Below are 18,504 nucleotides of genomic sequence, written 5' to 3' on the forward strand. Positions count from 1 at the left end.
TACTACCTTGGTAGCAAATGAGGAATGTAAGCACACGAGCGAAGAAAGTAGGAAACTGGGAGGAGTGGCAAACACATCCTGGTTTGCTCTTTTGCTCATTGAAAATAATTATAAATTATTAAACACACACAGACTAGCTATTCTATTTATTCTTTGGACCATGGAAATAAGAAATGAGAGAGTCACACTTCCATCTTTTGCTTTCTTTGGGTCGTTACACAGCAGGTAGTACTTCACAAATGCATTCAAAGACTTCAGCTGAAATCATAAGACAAGTGAATCTACATGGGTGAAACATCATTAATGTAAGCTAGTATCTATTTTATGTAAAACAGGAAGGTACTGGCTTCTGTTTCTGGCTTTACAGAACAGAAGAGTATGATAGTATTCATATTCATTATGAATGACAGTTTAGGAAATATAAACACATACAAAGCAATTGTTCTTCAGAGAAAGCATTTTTTCCTCACACTGCATTTCTCAGTGTCATGACCAGAGGGATGCATCTGATTCTGTGCAGCATACAATACTGAACATTTTAACTGTACATTTTCTTCTGTCAGGTCAGATATTTTTGCCCCAGCAAGGATGAGGCATAAAGGAAAAGCAGTGGGACTTCAGTTAACAGAGCACCCTCTCAATTGCACTATTCACTTTAAACAAGCACACCAACTGATGCAAAAGAACTGGCTAAGACCAATGAGTCATGCACTCCTGGGTATGGCATGAAATTGTTCTATCTGTCAGAGACAGGAGTGTTCTCTCTGTACTGTACATGTAAAAGTACATTAAATTGGGACTATTGTACTGTGACATTTCTATTCTAGACAATTGCAAGTTAAATCAATGCACATTTTATCAGGTCTTTGAATATCTAGAAATAGTTTGCTGCACAGTGCCTTGTCAAACACTTTGGTGTGAATATTTACTGAGGAGAGCTCTGTAATTCTGCATAGGCTAACTTAGACTGTGGTAAAAAAAAATCGTCCGTTTCACAAACAATGTTGTTCAAATACTACTCCCGCTCCAGCATGGGAGTAATCTAGTAACCCTCTTTGAGTCCTAGCAGCAAACCTAAAAGTGAGTAAAGCTCTTCCCAGTCCCTAACCATCACTGAATTACACATGGCCTAGAAAGCAGTTTGCAGAAGACAGCATCAACTTCTGACAGCAGAACTGTATTCAAAATCTGAGTGGGATGAACAGGAATCTGGGACTTCACCATCCATTCATCTAGGTAAAAAAGCAGAAGCAGGGCAGCAGTGAATTCCTTATCTTTATCTCTATTTAGGCCTTAATCAGAATGAAAAATTTAAAAAAGAAAATAAAATCATGTTTCTCAAGTAAAGCCAAAACACTGAAAAGACAGACAATGCCAAGCCCAAGATACCTGTAAAATGTACAGTTTATGGTAGTTCTTACATTAATGCATTTTCTGTCAGAATTTAAAAACACCATCTAAACGCATATCTAAAACCTAACCTATAACAGCCAAATGACAGTGACAAGGTTGGAAGCAGTCTATAAAAAAGAAAAATAACTGACTGACTAGCTAGCTAACTAACAATGATCATGTAGGTAACCTAGGATTAAATAGAACTGTCTCTTGTTTTCCAATTTAACATTTCTTTGCCTGTTTGATATCATAGGAGTAAATATAGCTTTTACAAGTCAAATAGAACTCATTTATTAATTTATTCTTAGCACTTTAAGAATCATTAATGATAATTTTCTAGTTTTACGTTGCCAGTGTTTAATAGACAGCTATTAGAAAATCAGTGCATAATGATACTACTAAAGTACTAACTGTTCTAATAGCAACAGATACTGGAGAGAAAGATTCTTGGCTCATCAGAATTTGTTCACATGTAGCAATTAGCTATGAAAGTCGCTAGTGAAATAGCTAGATTCTTTTTCTTTTTGAATAAATGGAAATAATATTCTGGGAGGAATATAGTTACTTTTTGAAACTACAGACATTCTCACATAATCCAAGTGTCGTGGGAAATTCATATAAATATGAATATAACATTTACTGTTAGAGACTACAACAAGGCATCCAAAGCTCTCAGATGCTTCTTCAATATCAATAACTTTTAATAAACAATAGAATGAAAAGACACCAGATCTTACTGCCAGTCACTCATGTTATCCATCAACCAATTATGTGTATGATAATTGAGAAATTTCCTTTCTTCTCCCCAGAAATTCTAACAGCCCCCAAATGCTACTTTGTAAGATTGAAGTAACCAACTGTCTCAAAGCTGTTTCTTGGTCTCAGAACAGTGTAAAGAATATCACAAAATTACACTAGCACAGTTCAATTCCGAGTACTCCTGTTCTTTAACTTTTCACAAATACACAAGAGCACAAATACACTATCTAATGGATAGAGAATCACTACTTTGGCAGTTTCTAGTAACAGAAGACAGAGAGACCCTAATAAAGGTATTTACAGGAATAACAAACACTTCCAGTACATTACACTCAACTAACCTCTGCCACTTTTTTCAAAGTTTGGTCAGCCATCTATTAACATAATAACGCTGATGGAGGGCAGGGCAGGCCAAGGCTTGTGGCAAGTGTTTTGCTAAGACTTATGACAAATGGAACACAGAAAAGTTCCATTAGTGGTTAATTCAGAAAGAAACATCATTTGACACTGTGCATAAAAAAAATAGAAGTTCTTTTTACTTCAAGTTCTGAGCACTTCCAAGTTACGTCAGTCAGTGAAGAAAGACAAAGAGTATGAGAAATGCTGCAAGCTCAAACCAGAAAATAAGCCTTGATTTACCCTTAAAGATACTTAAACAGAAATAATTGACATCACGAGTCCAGAATGGAGAGCAGCTAACTGAAACCAGTTCTTTAGGAAGGGATCTTTGGGTAATGAGAATATTTGTATGACTCCATTACAATGTGTCCTTGCTCAAAAATTAAATAGAATAAAAAATTAGGACATGGAACAGTTTTATATAGGTTTCTTTGTTCTTCCTTTCCTAAGATCTTCTTAATGGCTTTGTGGGTTTATTGTGAGTTGAAGTTAAAACAAATCAATCAATCACAAACAGAACAGGAGACAATAATGTCATTGTAGTGGAAAGGCAGACATCGTACAGGAAATATAAAGATTAATACTAAATGCACATGAAACAGTTCTTGTCCACTCAGCCAGCATAAAGCCACAGCTGAATGACTGTAGAATATCTTGACAAAGTACAGCAGAGGACAACAATAATGATCAAAGGTCTGGAAACCATGACTCAAGAGAAATGACTGAAGAAAACAGGAAATTTAAGGAAGTGTTGACATGATTTTTAACAGTCTTCAGATACATTTGGTGGAGGAAGGAGAATACATTTTTCTATATCCACATAGCTGGAACAAAAAGTAGTCTAGAATGAGAAAAATACAGATGAGACATTAAGAAAAAAAAAAGCCCATAATTATTTATTAGAGATGGTCATTAGCAAGGAAATAAGTTACCTAATAATTGTGGACTCTTCCTTACTAGAGATATTAAAAGAATCTGTCTTGAATCACATACATATTACTGATCTCAGTTTAGAGGAAAGAACTTGGTAACATATTGAGATCCTTTCCAGCCTTGCTTTTTCATCACTCTATTAGAAGAAAAACTACAGAATAGAAAAATTATTACCATGTTTACTGGAAAGCTGATTTGAAATTCATATATATTCTGATTTTCCTTGTAGACCGGCACACCTCATTTTACTGGGATTAGTACAGATCAATTACAAGTGCACAGATTGTCCCAGTTGAAAACACACATGCTCTCTCTTTCCCAATGTGTGTATTTCTATAAGATGGCATTTTCTTTGTCTCTTTTCTCAAGATATATTTGCACGTGTTTGTAAGTATGTATGGTGCTTTGGTGTTATTATAAAAAAATGGTAGGATCAACTACATAGCCAAAGAGCAAAGAGTGAGTATATTTTCACTGGTCTGATTAATTAGACTTAATTAGATTTGACCACTGTAAACGTGGTAAAAATTAGTTAGGTCAAATGGACAGAAATCAGCTCTGTGACTTCATAAGCACAAATTCATTCTTCATCTTTATTCAGGAATAGAAAGAAACTGCAGGGAACAGACAGAAACTGCAATGATCAGGAAGCAAAGAGGGGAGAGTGAGTCAAAGTCCACCTTCAGTATGGTCAATTTTATGTGGTCCTTAGAGCACAGACCACCTTTCTGTTGTGTACTTCTACAGTGCCCAGCACAATGAATTCCTAATTGAAGAAACCATTTAGTAAATAAATGTAAATACAATTAGGTAGAATACTAATGTGGTACTGTTGGATGTGTTTATTCTACAGGTTGATAAATTGCAGTATGAATAATGTATTTTCTCTTAATATTTTTTGGTCAGAAAGGACACAATTTGCTTTAATGCTTATTTTCCCTCAGTTGAATGACAGAAAAATCCTGATAATATGCTGTCAAAGTATTTCAAGTCTCATTTAGCACTTGTCTACTGCAATAAACTGTCATCTTTACCTATTGTCACGAAAAAGTGACACTTCTGGACAGTGAATTTTCTAAATCAAGAATGAATTACCAAGATTATTTAAAATGGAATAGATTTTTACACCCTTGACTTTTGAATGATGGCAGTAACTTTTAATTGTGATTCCCCTATTCCTTGTAAAGGGTAGAAATGTACAAATACAAATGTTTGAATAGACAGAAGAATGGCAGTATTCTGTTTGCTTTACCTTTGCTTTCTATCCATGTATATAAACTCTAGTTTTTCACTCCACCATTCAAGCATTTCAACCATTTTTTGTCAGAGGAACAAAACCATAAATTCCACTGAAGAAACTGTAGTAATTCAATGGAGAGTATCAATAGCTAAAAAGATACACTATCTGTCAGCATCCCCATCTTTGATCATTGTAAAGCTTAAAACAGCTTAGGGAAGTTGCCAGAAATCTTTCCTTAGACCTCAATGATGTATGACCAAAACATGTATAATGATTGGCTAGCATAGCTATGAACATAGACACATTTATAACTTGCAGCAGCAAAGCAAAATACCTAACAAAAACCGCATGTGTATTCTAAAAGTCACTTTTAATGAGGTTGATCATCAGTGCTGAAAGTATCCTCTCCAGTAACAATGAAGCAAAAATTGCATTTGAGGGAGCAACTTATAGTATTTCAACAATGAACATAATGTAATCTCTCTCTCCCTCTTTCTCCACAAAAGGGAAAAAAAAATAGTGAGCTTCATAGACTAATTGTAGATTTTTCTTCTTTGAGGCAAAATACATGCCACTTTATAAGTTACAGTGACAGTTTGAAATTTGCTTTTCATACTAGACATGATTATTTATAATTTGTGCTCCATACTTCAAGCACCTGTGATTTTATGTTATTCCTAGTTCAAATCATACCCAACTGAAACACTTGCACGTTTTTATGGTTATAAGCCTTGACAACAGTCTTTTTTGCAATGAAGAAAAATTCTGAGATTCACTTCTAAAAATCCCTACACATAGAAACCTTTGCAGGAAAACAACAACAACGATAACTGGTTCATTGACGAAACACACCTGCTTTCTTGCACATTCTTGTTAGCCTGCTACAATATTCCTGCCCCACTGAAAACCTTCACTAAAGTCACTGGGAGTTTGAATGCCTGCAAACTGGTGGATTGAGACTTTATTGCATTCTTGGTTTTATAGCCTTTTTAAAATTTTTATTTCTCTGTGCTAGACCCTCACAGACCCTTTCCTGACTGTTTGAAATGTTAATTTTCTTAATAAATGTTGGATGATATACATGTGCAATACATGACATAAGTAGAAGATTAGTGATTGTTAAAAATAATTTTAAGACATGGTAATTGAAAACAAATAGCTTAGTTATCATTCTAATGGATCTAATCCTTTACTAGCTAGGGTACAACTTCTATCCATGACTGCTTTCAATTAGCAGTCTGCTGAAGAAAAAAAAGAAAAGACAAAAAAACCATCTGCTGTTGTTCATCTTCATATATAGTTAAACAGCCCAACTCTTCCAGTTAATGTCTATCATATTGTCAAACACCTCTTACCTGACAGTGATGGCCAGAACCCCTGAAAAATGTATTTTTGCTCTCAGTTTTCCTGTTTTAATTAGGAAATCGTGATCAGCACATTCCTGGTCCGGAGACAGGTTGAAGGTTAATACTATACAGCCATGGGCAAGCTCTTCCCTCTCAAACAGTGCTGTAAAATGTCAACATATCTTGGTTTTGACCATCTTGTTAAAATACTCAAAGATGGTGGCTTTAATTCATTACTAGTAAGAAAGTACTGAACATTATTTTGCTTTAACAGCCTGTTGAAAGGGTGGTATAAAAAGTCTTTCCATTGGTTGTTTGTAATTTCTGAGGCATAAAAATGCTAAAAATGGTTTTAAAAGCCCTGGTTACTTCAAAAACCAATTTTCTTTTTAGCCCATGCCTGGACATGTTTGTACAGTCTGCCTAGAACCATAAAAATGGGACTAATACCATCATTGGTTTTGGAAAACTGTTGCCTAGTCACCAAATCTGCTGCCATTGAGCATCCCCATCTGCCACAATAATCTTTAATGTCTTTTATCAGGAGCTGTGCCATACACATATCTACTAACACATGCCTACCATGCATAGATCAGAAATAAATTTAACTCAAAGTCAAAGAAACTTCAGTAGTCAGTTATCTGGGGTGACAGCTGGAAGTCTGGCATCTCCAGACTTTTTTCTTTTTGTCTGTGAATAAAAGAATATCTATACATGTATAAATAAACATATATATATATATATATTATACCATTCTGTGTTTTTCTACAGTCTTTTTAATATATTCATGCACATAAGAGGGGTTCCTCATCCTAAGGAAAGGGACAATGAACAACATGGTGTTCAGAGATGGCATGGAATACAGTGGTCGCTTTTAGGGGAAAATAGCTCCAGCAGGATCCAACAGCCTGAGAGCAGCAAGACTGCTGCTGCTCTGTATCTTCTGGTCCAAGCAGTTGCAAGGCTGAAGATGTGTTCCTGGCAGACACATACACAAAGCACAAGTACACACTACATATATACAGAGATATAAGCAACACCAATGGCCTCATCCTGTTCCCCTCTCTGGCTGGACAGGATGGAAGTCCACTAGTGAGACTGAATGTACACATGTGGGCAAGATAAACCCCTCCAGCAGCTGGGCTGAGGCACTCAGCCTGCCCAGTAGGTGGCCCCTGGATCCCACTCTCCCCAGCTGCTAACCCCTGCATGTAGGATCCGCTGAGGCCTCAGCCCCTGTCCAGCTGCTGATACAGGCCATCCCACACCCCCCAGTTGGACAGGACTCCCCTGGCCCCATAGCTGACCCACCGTGCTCTCACCACTAGAGACACCCAGGGTCTCTCACACCTAGAGCTGGCTGTCAGAGACCGGCTCAGCCCCTTGCTCCCAGGCCACATCACCTGCTCACCGACTCATGTGGTTTCATCTTTGCTGGTGCTTATACTGTCTGGCACACCCACACTCACTCCAGTCACTGCCCCAGGGATACAGGGGCCCTTCACTCCTTGGTCTGACCCCAGCTGCTGCACTCACAGCCCCACACATGCATGTGCACACAGGACAGAGAGCCCTTCCCTAGGTCGGAGCCAGGGAGGAATTTAATACGGAGACAGGACAGACTGTGCTGGTAAGGTGTAGGGCATGGCCAGGAAAGTGCACTGACCAGCCAACTGTCGACACATGACACACCCTTTTTAGCCCCTACCCCTCTATTTCCCCACTCTTGTTTACCCCTAAATCACCTGCACCTCTCCCTTGTCCCACCTTTGGTTCCTCCCCTAAACATCCCAAAAGAAGTCGTGTGCCGCCCTGAACTGCTTTTTCTGTGCAGCCCAGAATGTGTCCCCCCCTTGGCAGCAACGCCCTTAGTCTGAGAGGTGATCTAGAAAGCAGATCCCCATGATCATGGTGGTGGGTGTGCTGCCTGAACACTGAGGCTGATTGCTCTGCCAGGACAGCCCTGGGAGGGGGCAAGGTGCTCTTTCCTCAGGAGTCCTTGTTTGGGTCCCCACCTCCACTGTGCATCCCTGCACTTCTCTGGGCTTGTGCAGATGGATGGGCCTTTGATAGACTGATGGCCCCCGTGATGGGCTTGGGAGTAGCCTGATAGGTTACTATTTGAGTTCCCCCTCATGCCATTGTCTCTCTGAGGTCCATGATGCGTGTGTAGAGGAGCTGTATCACATAACCTAACAGTCACTTTTAATTCAGCAGAAACAAAGTGAGAATTCTGAAAATGTAACTGGAATTTCTTCAATCCTCAGTTGAAAGTTTCCCTTTCAGTTGAAAGGATTCTTTCAGATTAAGGACAAATTAGTAACTCATTAGTAAATAGCAGGAGAAAAAAAATATAAAGTGCTGATCAATCAAGACTAAAATTCTTGGTCAAGACTAAAGGCAGAGAGGTGTCAGCAGAGGTAAGGAGGCCAAAATATTGAATTCCTTTTTAAATCTCTCTTTCCTAAAGTACCTACTACTTGGACATAGCCTGTCAAACTGATAAATTAAGAGAAAAGATCTCAACTTTGAACAGGAAAAAAAAAAAAACAAAAAAAAAAAACCAAGAGGGAGACTGCTTAAATATGTTAGAAATTTTCATGTCGGCTGGGTCTGATGAAGTTCATCCTAGAATACTTAGGAAAAATCAGTGAAGTATTTTTTCTTGATCTTCAGTTGTTATCTTGAAGAACCCATACAGTGAGCTACATCCTGACATTCTTTGACATCTTTTCTAACATCTACAAGCGACTCACATGCATGAGCATGTGAGGCACAAATGCTGTGTATACATCTCTACTCCTTAATACATCTAGATGTTCCAAGACATCCCACCCAGCACCTAACTTTATATTGCCATTTTCTATGCTTCACAGGTAGACAGATGAAAAAAAAAAGTCCAGAAGTGGTCATTAATTAAAGAGAAAGGGGGAAAATAATTTAAAACCCACAATGATTCCTTAAGTTAATGAACATTAGAATCAATTGATTAATAATAATGCAGTAAAATAAATGCAATTAAGGAATCACAAACAAATCTTCCACTTGGCAACTGTTAAAAATTAATGTATGTGCATGTGCTTTTAAACTGCAAATGGAGTTAAAAAATGTACTGAATAAACTTCAAGGTTTAGTTAACGAGATATTAGAAACTTTCAGAGAATGGGATTGAACACAAGAACTATTATGCCCACTAAGAGGGAAAGAAGATAAAAACTTACAATGAAAGTTTCATTTTGATCTATTAAGTTGTGAAATTTATGGTTATTCTTCTCTAAGTTAAAAATTGGGGGTGACTTTAGATTTTGTAATTCATTTGCCTGTGGAATCTGTGCAGGACACAGTATCAGGAGGTTCAGATCCAGGCTTTGAATTTAACACCTGATAGCTGCAGTTAAGTGCCATCTCTTTGCATGAAAGAAGTGTGAAGAAATCCATTAAACAAGGTAGAGAACAGAAAACAAAGGAGAAAACTACTTTTATAAGTTGAGAATTCTCTTTTTTGCTGCTTGGTTTTCTATGGACTTTTATCACTATTTCCCATTCAATCACCTACTCAGAAAAATACTTCATGATATCACAGTGATGATTAAGACAGACAGAGCCTTAAATACAGAACGGTGCTACATGGAAATAGTCAGAGGGTGACACATTATGAGTGGGACTGTAGGCGATATCTGGAATTAAGCAATCCAATGCCTTTCTGCCTACTTTCACTGTGCTTGTAAGATCATTGTAAGTTTAAGAATAATCATTATTTTATCCACTGTATCTATAGCTTTTAGTGAAAACTGGTAATTAATGGTCTAATAAAAATGGACCAAACCCCCCATGCTTTCTATCATTTCTGTCATTTAATTCAGGAAAGTTGAACTGAATTAAATGACTGAAAGCATGTTTTTAGGGTGGCATTAGGAGTTTATTGTGAAAATGCCTAGTCTGTCAGGACTCATATTGCCCTTTAGCACAGCAGTATTGCCAGTTGGTAGCTCAAGCAACAACTCTTAATATGGACAAAAATGCAGAATGATAATGTATATCTTCTTCAATTAGTTGAACCACATTCAACATCAGAAATTTCACTAAAGAACAATCAGATTTGCAGGTGAGGCCTGAATTGTTCCAGACTATTCAGCTGCACAAACAAACTACATCTTTTATATCACATCCTCTATTATATCATGGGCTCAGAGGAAAAAAAATAATGTAAAAAGAGCCAAACTCCCAAGTAGGTGGAAGTTGCTCAGTTTGTACCCTGGGAGGTCATGATTCACTTACTGCTTCATAGGGAACATTAGGTCTGTGTTCAAAACTGTTGTTTGATAACTAGGTGTATTATATAAAATTTGTCTATATTAATGTGATAATCAATGCTAAGGTCATAATCAATGCTAATATCACATCAGTTTAAACTAATGCTAGACGTGGGGGAGAAAGAAATATTTGCATGGAGCAATGAAGAGTATTTCTACTCTTCAGCCTCTATCTAAATAAATTGCCTTCATGAGAGTGAAACACCCAATGTCAGTAAAGAAGATACATATATTAGAACCACCAAACTTAAAACCTGAAAGGAAGCCAGGGCTTCTACATTATAGATTTTCTATTTTTTAAGTATATTTGACACTCTTTCAAAAATGCTGTCTTCCATGTTATTGACTATTATTGCACAGACCAAACAGAGAAAAGCCACATCATTAATTCAGTGACCATGGAGAATTTTAAATTCACTAGAACTTATCCATAACAATGTATATTTTGTTGAACATAATTTATTTCCATCTACATGGATTGACAAACTGCAGCCAGATTTTTAGAATACTATTTCACTAATTTCTAGCATACAGTTCTAAAACAATAAAACAAAACAAAACTAAACAAATAAAATAAAATAAAATAAAGTCAGATAGTACCTCACCACTAAATATATGGAAGACTGTGTGTCGACAACAAGTACTCCTCATCATAGAAAACTATGTATTTTTCTCAGTAGGATTAATACTTTTCTCTTCATTATTTTCAAAAGGTGAAAGTTACGTTCTTTTAAAAATAATCAGTCCTGCTGTCAAAGTTGAAGCAAATGAGTGGGTACAAAGTGAGATACAGGCAAAGAGACTATTTGGTCTTGTAAGGTAACCTAAAATAACTGTATAAAACTGAGAAGTATATATACTTCAAGAATATCAGTAATGGATTTTTAGTTCAAATGGCTGAATGTTTTTTAATCATCAAGAACAAGGTTTATAATTTCTACTCCTTTTACTTTAGTTCCAGCTTTTTTTCACACAGATTCACTTTAATGAGAAAAAGCTGAATATGACACACTGTTTTCAACATTTACTGTAACTGTGTTTACCATGTTACAACTGATTTTCCTCTGAGAAGATGTTTTTGGAGAAACAAATTTCCAGTGGTTTTTGCACAGCATATTTTCTCTATCCTTTAGCTTTGGTGATTTTGCTGATATACCCTATTCCTGGCTAGTGCTCTATTTTTCTTATCTCTTAAGTTTTCATTAATATTCAAAAGCTCACACTGCATTTCGATAAGCAGACAAAAAGACAAGTAAATATTTTCCTTTAAAATATATAGCATGAAACTTTTGATCTTCTGAGAAAAAGAACAGTTTAGTAAAACTTTCTTACAGTAGATGTCATAGTGCAATAGTAACTTTTCCTTGGAATCTTCCTTGCAGGAGCTGTAGTCCATCTATGCTGAGTGGCATAAGTGAAATGTAGAGAGCGGGAATGGAAAATTTCAAATCTTTAAAAGCCATTTCTTTTTAATCCCTGTTAACAGCAAAATAATTCTGGGTGGATTTCCCACCCTGGTGGCGGGAAAGAGAAACAGAATTTAAAGACTAGGTTATATGAATCTACCCTGAAATGTCTTAAGATTTGAGTTTAAAATAAGCTTCCATAAGTGAAATGAGTCTTGTTTGAATTACTAATTCAAACAAGAAATACAGAAATTCAATAGGCCTTTAAATACACCATGCCTTTGTGCATTATTATTCACTTTAAGAAAATCTGAGCCAACACAGGACTATCCAAATGCAGAGACACTAAGATGAATGATCTTACCACATCATTTTCACATTTAACTCTTCTTTGTATACCTTGGAAACATTTCCTTCACATTGATGCATATCACCAAGGAGGCTTACTGAGCTTCTCCAAAATAAGTGAACAACTAAATGTCTAGAACGTGGAACAGAGAGAGTCAGGAAACTTCATTAGTCTTAATTGAGGATTGAAACTTGTAGTGTTGTAATAATCAAATGTAAGTATACAATTCACGTAATGTTGATGTTGCTATAGAAATCCATTGTAGAGCCCTATCCTATCTCCATAGGAACTTAGACAATGTAACTTTGTCTAATACGCAGGATGTGGTTGTCGAAAGCAGAAGTTTAACTGATGTATTACTAGTATAGTTAGTAAACCATGAAGAACCACTGATATCTGCCAAAAAAGTGAAGTTGAAGAAGAACAACTAAGCATGAGTACTAATTTACATGCTGGGTGAATTTTAACCAATCATTTAATAGAAGAATATTGCATATGTATTAGGAAGTTGAATATGTGAATGCTTTGTGTATAAATAACTGTTAATTTGAAAGCTTGGTGTCCTGTCTTGAGACAGGCACCCATATATGTGCAAATATTCAATAAAATACCTCTGCTCTGTGTGTATATTGGCATTTTGCACACTGGGTAAATGAACCCCGATTTTTGGGACAACAGTAGTGCCACTCAAGTCATGGTGCTAACGATGATTTTGTTATTTTCTCATTCTGAAAGTTAATAAGGTCAACAGATACTAAGCAATGGTTGGCACATGGCATTTTTTGAGGCAGTAACACAATACCAAAGTGAATGCAGTTACCATCTGTGTTTCACTCTGTGTATCCAGAAGGTTGGGAAGCTCAGAAGCACTCTGAACTGAATCTGCATAGTAAGAGACACACTTTCTTCAGATTTTCCTCCAGAGATTTGCAGAAACATAGTCATAGTGAGTATTAAATTAATTTCATTATTATATTCTGATACATTAGCAAGGGCAAGTATTTAACATTCCTGAAAGTCATCAGTAATTAATCATAGCTCAGGTGACAATAATGAATTATCTCTTTGCTTCATTGAAACTACCAAGCAATAAACTGTCTGCAATGATCTCATAATCTTACCATGGACTAAGTTATAGCCAGGTGACCTGCACTACTCTTATTAACAGCTAAGGCATTAGAACAAGATCAGATGCTTTTGCATCTAAACTTTATTTAACACGCAGATAAGATTGTACCTAGTAGTCCCTTGGAGAGTTTATCAAAACGGAATGTCTAGGTGGACACTCATGCCTGCAAATTTTTTTATTTATTTTTTTTTTTAATTAAGCATGATTAATGAATAAGCAAGAAAAAAAATCTGGATTCAGTACCTGAATAACATCCGTAGCAAATGTTTTAGTCATATAGTTTCTTGCTTTCTTTTACTTTCAGTCTTATGCTGCTATTGTCACCGAATCTGGAATAAACCTCTTAACACCAATGCAGCATTAAGAAGCAGGGATTCTCTTTATTGCAGCGCTGGATGCACAGGGAATCCTTCTGCCTAACGTGCATACCAGTTTACACAGATCTAGGTTCATTTATACAGTATATCTTTCCATATGCATAGGTTTTGATACTACTAGGCAGGACTATGTTAATTAGTAGCTTACATAATGATGATTTAGCATAATGCATGCTCACTTTTTCACATGGGGGTCTTCTGGTGGTCCCTGGTGGTCATAGACCCCAAAACCATGCTTTTCAGGTAATGAATTCAGGGTCATTCTTAATTTTCTCCATGGTTAAATATCACATGCTGGAAGATCCAATTTTATGAGGATGTTCTTGGGTTTTCTTTTGTTTCTTCTTAATTGACCCTTTGAACTTTATTCTTTACATGTTCCTCACTTATTTTCCAACATTTCCCCCCTTTGAGACTTATCGATAACTGACCCTTATTCGATGAGTCTCACTCTCATTTCGTACAACCAATACATGCGCTTGGGATAATTGTCTAGTAATCAAACTTCTCAAACATCCAAACAGAACAAGAACAACTATCATTATTATTCAAAAAACAATTATATTTTGTAAGAGACTCTGTAACCATCCTGTTAGGGAGAATCCTAATCCATGTAAAATCTTGTTGAGCCATCCCGTTTCCATAGCCTCCCTTAAATTATGATTTGACTTTGCCACATTTTGTATAGCATCAAGTTGTTTCTCCAAATTCTCAGTCATGTTTGGGATATGTATACAACGTTGATCATTGTTAAAATTCAAATAACCACAAACACCATGTTCATGTAGTAATAAGAGATCTAAAGCAAGGCGATTCTGAAGGGCCATTCTTGAAGTAGCTTGTAATTGTATGTTCAAGTCATGCAGACCTATTTTTGTGGCCTTTTGCTATTATAGACTTTACTATTTCCATCATCCCTACGCATATAATCGAATCTTGAAGACTAGAAATCATAGCCTCGCTACCCCAATGTGTTTCCTCGTGTCTGTTGTGGTTTAACCCCAGACAGCAACTAAGCACCACACAGCTGCTCATGCAAGCAAAGCAAAGCAAGGAATTCATTCACTACTTCCCATCAGCAGGCAAGTGTTCAGCCATCTCCAGGAAAGCAGGGCTCCATCACACCTAACAGTTACTTGGGAAGACAAATGCCCTCACTCCTAATGTCCCCCCCCTTCCTTCTTCTTCCCCAGCTTTATATACTGAGCATGATATCATGTGGTATGGAATAGCCCTTTGATCATTTGGGGTCAGCTGTCCTGGCTGTGCCCCCTCCCACCTTCTTGTGCACCTGGCAGAGCATGGGAAACTGAAAAGACCTTGACTAGTGTAAACATTACTTAGCAACAACTAAGACATCAGTGTGTTATCAATATTATTCTCATACTAAAATCCAAAACACAGCACTATACCAGCTACTAGGAAGAAAATTAACTCTATCCCATCCAAAACCAGCACAGTGTCTCTCTTTTACAATCTCATTCATTACCTGTGGTGTGATAATGACTTGTTTTGTAGGAGTTACTAACCGACCCTCTTCATTTATGGTTGCTTTTAATAGCGATGCCAATTGTTGATCTAACTTACAATAATTAGGTTTTAGAGTTGTGAGCTTCATCTGTTTTACTGGTACCAATGCAAGGATGCTTTGTTCAGCCACCTCTTTAGCAGTTTTATCAGCCAATCGATTACCTACATTTACGTTTACTGTGGTTTGCCCAAATTGATGTGCTTTGCAGTGCATTACTGCCACTTCCTTAGGTCTTTGAATAACCTGTAGAAGTTGAAGAATTTCTTCCCTGTGTTTGGTAGGTGATCCTTGAACTGACAACAGTCCTCTTTCTTTCCAGGTAGTCCCATGTGCATGGACTATTCCAAATGCATACTTTGAATCAGTCCATATATTTACTTTTTTCCCTTCAGCTACCTTCAGGGCTTGTCTCAATGCCACTAATTCTGCCTTTTGGGCTGATGTGTTAATGGGTAGGGCCCCAGCTTCTATCACCTGTGTAGGTGTAACCACCGCATATCCAGTCATCTGCTTTCCATCTCGTACAAAGCTGCTGCCATCTGTAAACAACTCCAAATCAGGATTAGTTAATGGATCATCTCTTTAGATCCTGTCTACTTGAATATACGTGCTCGATGGTTTGCAGACAATCATGGTGCAAGGGTTCAGAATCCCTCACTTCTGAATTCAAAAACATCGCTGGGTTGATTGCTGTGGTGGTTTTAAGTTCCACATCATCCTGTTCCAACAGGATGACTTGATATTTAAGCATATGGCTTGGAGACAGCCAATGTCCCCCCTTTTGTTCTAGAACAGAAACTACCATATGTGGAACATACACAATGATTCTTTGTCCTATTGTTAATTTTCTAGCTTTTGAATTTTCTAGCTAGAACAGTTGCAGCTACAGCACTGAAGCACCCTGGCCATCCCTTACTCATGTCCAATTGTTTGGACAAATATCCCACGACTCTCCTCCATGCTCCTAGTCTTTGAATCAACACACCCAGGGCAAGATGTCGTTCATGCACGAATAGCTTGAAAGGTTTGGACAGATCAGGCAGTCCCAATGCAAGTGCTGACATCAAAGCCCTTTTTAAATTTTTAAAGGCTACTTGGCATTCAGGGGTCGAAGTAGGTGATTCTCTTTTGACCCCCTCAAGGCTTCATAAAGCGATTTTACCAATAGTCCATAGTTGAGAATCCACAGTCTGCACCATCCCCTTAGTTCTCGTACAGTTCTTGGTTCTGGAGTTTGGCAAATCGCTTCTTTTCTGTCGGCTGCCAGTCTCCATTGTCCTTGTGAAATTTCAAACCTAAATATATCACAGTCTCTTTTCCTATCTGTGCTTTATTCTTTGATACCCGATATCCTCCTTGTCCTAAGAAATTCAACAAGCTTATAGTAATCTGTAGACATTCTTCCCGAGTCTCTGCAGCCAACAGAATGTAATCTACATATTACAGTATTGTTCCCTCGGGGTTTTCTTTTTCCCATAATTCCAGCTCCTTTGCCAGCTGGTTCACAAAGCGGTCATTGGTTCTTGTTTAATCTCATATAATTTAGACCAATTAATTGCTTTTGGCATAGCGTGCCTTAGCCAAACAGCATCCATCTCTGATACCTTGTTAAAAGGCCCCAGGGTCTTGGCTGATTGGGATCCCACTCTGGGTCTGTGGCAGGAAAATTTTGACCTATTGTTCCCTGCAAATCCCCATTAGCATGTGCCCCTTCTACCTGTTTCCGAGCAGTATTTAATATCATCTTCTTTTCAGTGCCATCCAACAATGTATCTAATATTACCTGTAAATCATTCCAATCAGGATATTCTCCAAGCCTTTGGTGAGGAGCTACCATAAATTCAAAATCATCTTCTTCTTGTCCACACTTTAAACACCTTTTCCCAATGGTGTTGGGAAAACACCATTGGTACAGGCAGAGCAACTTTGTTTTAAACTCTTATTCCTTCCCTGTTTTTCCAAAATCAATACCATAGAATCTTGCGGGATAATCCCACAGTGTTTTTGCCACTCTGGATGATTTCTCAAAGTGAAAAATAAATCTACACAAGGTACCTAATCCCATTTACCCTCCCGTCTGCAAAATAACATCAATTGTAATATAGTGTTATATGTTAGCATTCCATTCTTTGGCCATTTTCCCTGATCTTCAAGAATATACATGGGCCACCAATTATTACAATACTCTATAAGCTGTTTTCGAGTGAGAGGGTCCCCCCCCAACTTTTCCCCAATATTTCAATATACAACCTAGGGGACATCTTTTCAAAATCCCCCCTTCCGCTGAAGGTTTATTACCCATTATAAAATAGTACAGAAAGCAAACACAAAACCACAAAGACAATGACTTAGCACAAACCACAAAAATACAACTTAAAACATTGGGGACTCAGGTGTGATATCAGAGTATATTATCTAAATGTCATTGAATGTTTCTGTGTGCACTTATCCAAATTAAGGCCAATCTTTAATTATTTCATGCTATTTAGAAACAAATTCAGATTAACTTTCCTATTTTCTTCTACAGAAAAACTTTACAGTAATCCACTATTTACAGCAGAGTGAGACACACACACACACACAAAATCCAATTAAAGAGATGCCAGTACCATTATGTTGTAATAAAACGGTTGTTATTAAATGCAAAGCAGGAATTTGGAAGTAATAGTTTGGTCTAAAGAGAACTAAAAACAAAACATTTCCTAAAAGGAACCTCAAAAGACTTCAATATGTATGTTGTGTTTTGTTTCTAAAAAAGACAACAACAAAATATTTTCCATAGGACAAATGGATTTAACATACAGTGATTCTAAGCTTATTGATTTATTTTTCTTAGTGACCATTTGTAGACTTAAAACCACAATAAAAATCCCTGGGTTTAGACACATCTTTCCTCTCCTTGTTTGGTACTATCAAAAGTAGTTCATGATCAGTGACAGAATATACTATACATGACACAGGATTATGTAAGTGTGAAGAATGCTAAAATGAACACTTAATTGAATTTTACGTATATTTCCTTTCAGATCTCACATACTATGTTAGCAAACAAAGGTAACAGTGATCTGTAGGGATGATATTTAATAAGTGAAAAGAAAGCAGAAACTGGGTTTCCAGCCTGTCACACAGAGACTGCCATCAAGCTGTACTTAAGCTATATCAGAAAAAATCACCCTTAGGGAAAAGAAATAGGGAAAAAAAAAGACAGTCTTTGTTGGTGGTAATCGTGTGAAAAGGCACTATTACTTGTCAATAGCAAATAATAACAATTTGATAGCAGGACTTCATGAATGCCAGTTTGATATGGACTAACTTAAAGCCTGCTAC

Source organism: Mycteria americana, chromosome 7 (assembly GCF_035582795.1).
Source record: "Mycteria americana isolate JAX WOST 10 ecotype Jacksonville Zoo and Gardens chromosome 7, USCA_MyAme_1.0, whole genome shotgun sequence".
Lineage (NCBI taxonomy): Eukaryota > Metazoa > Chordata > Aves > Ciconiiformes > Ciconiidae > Mycteria > Mycteria americana.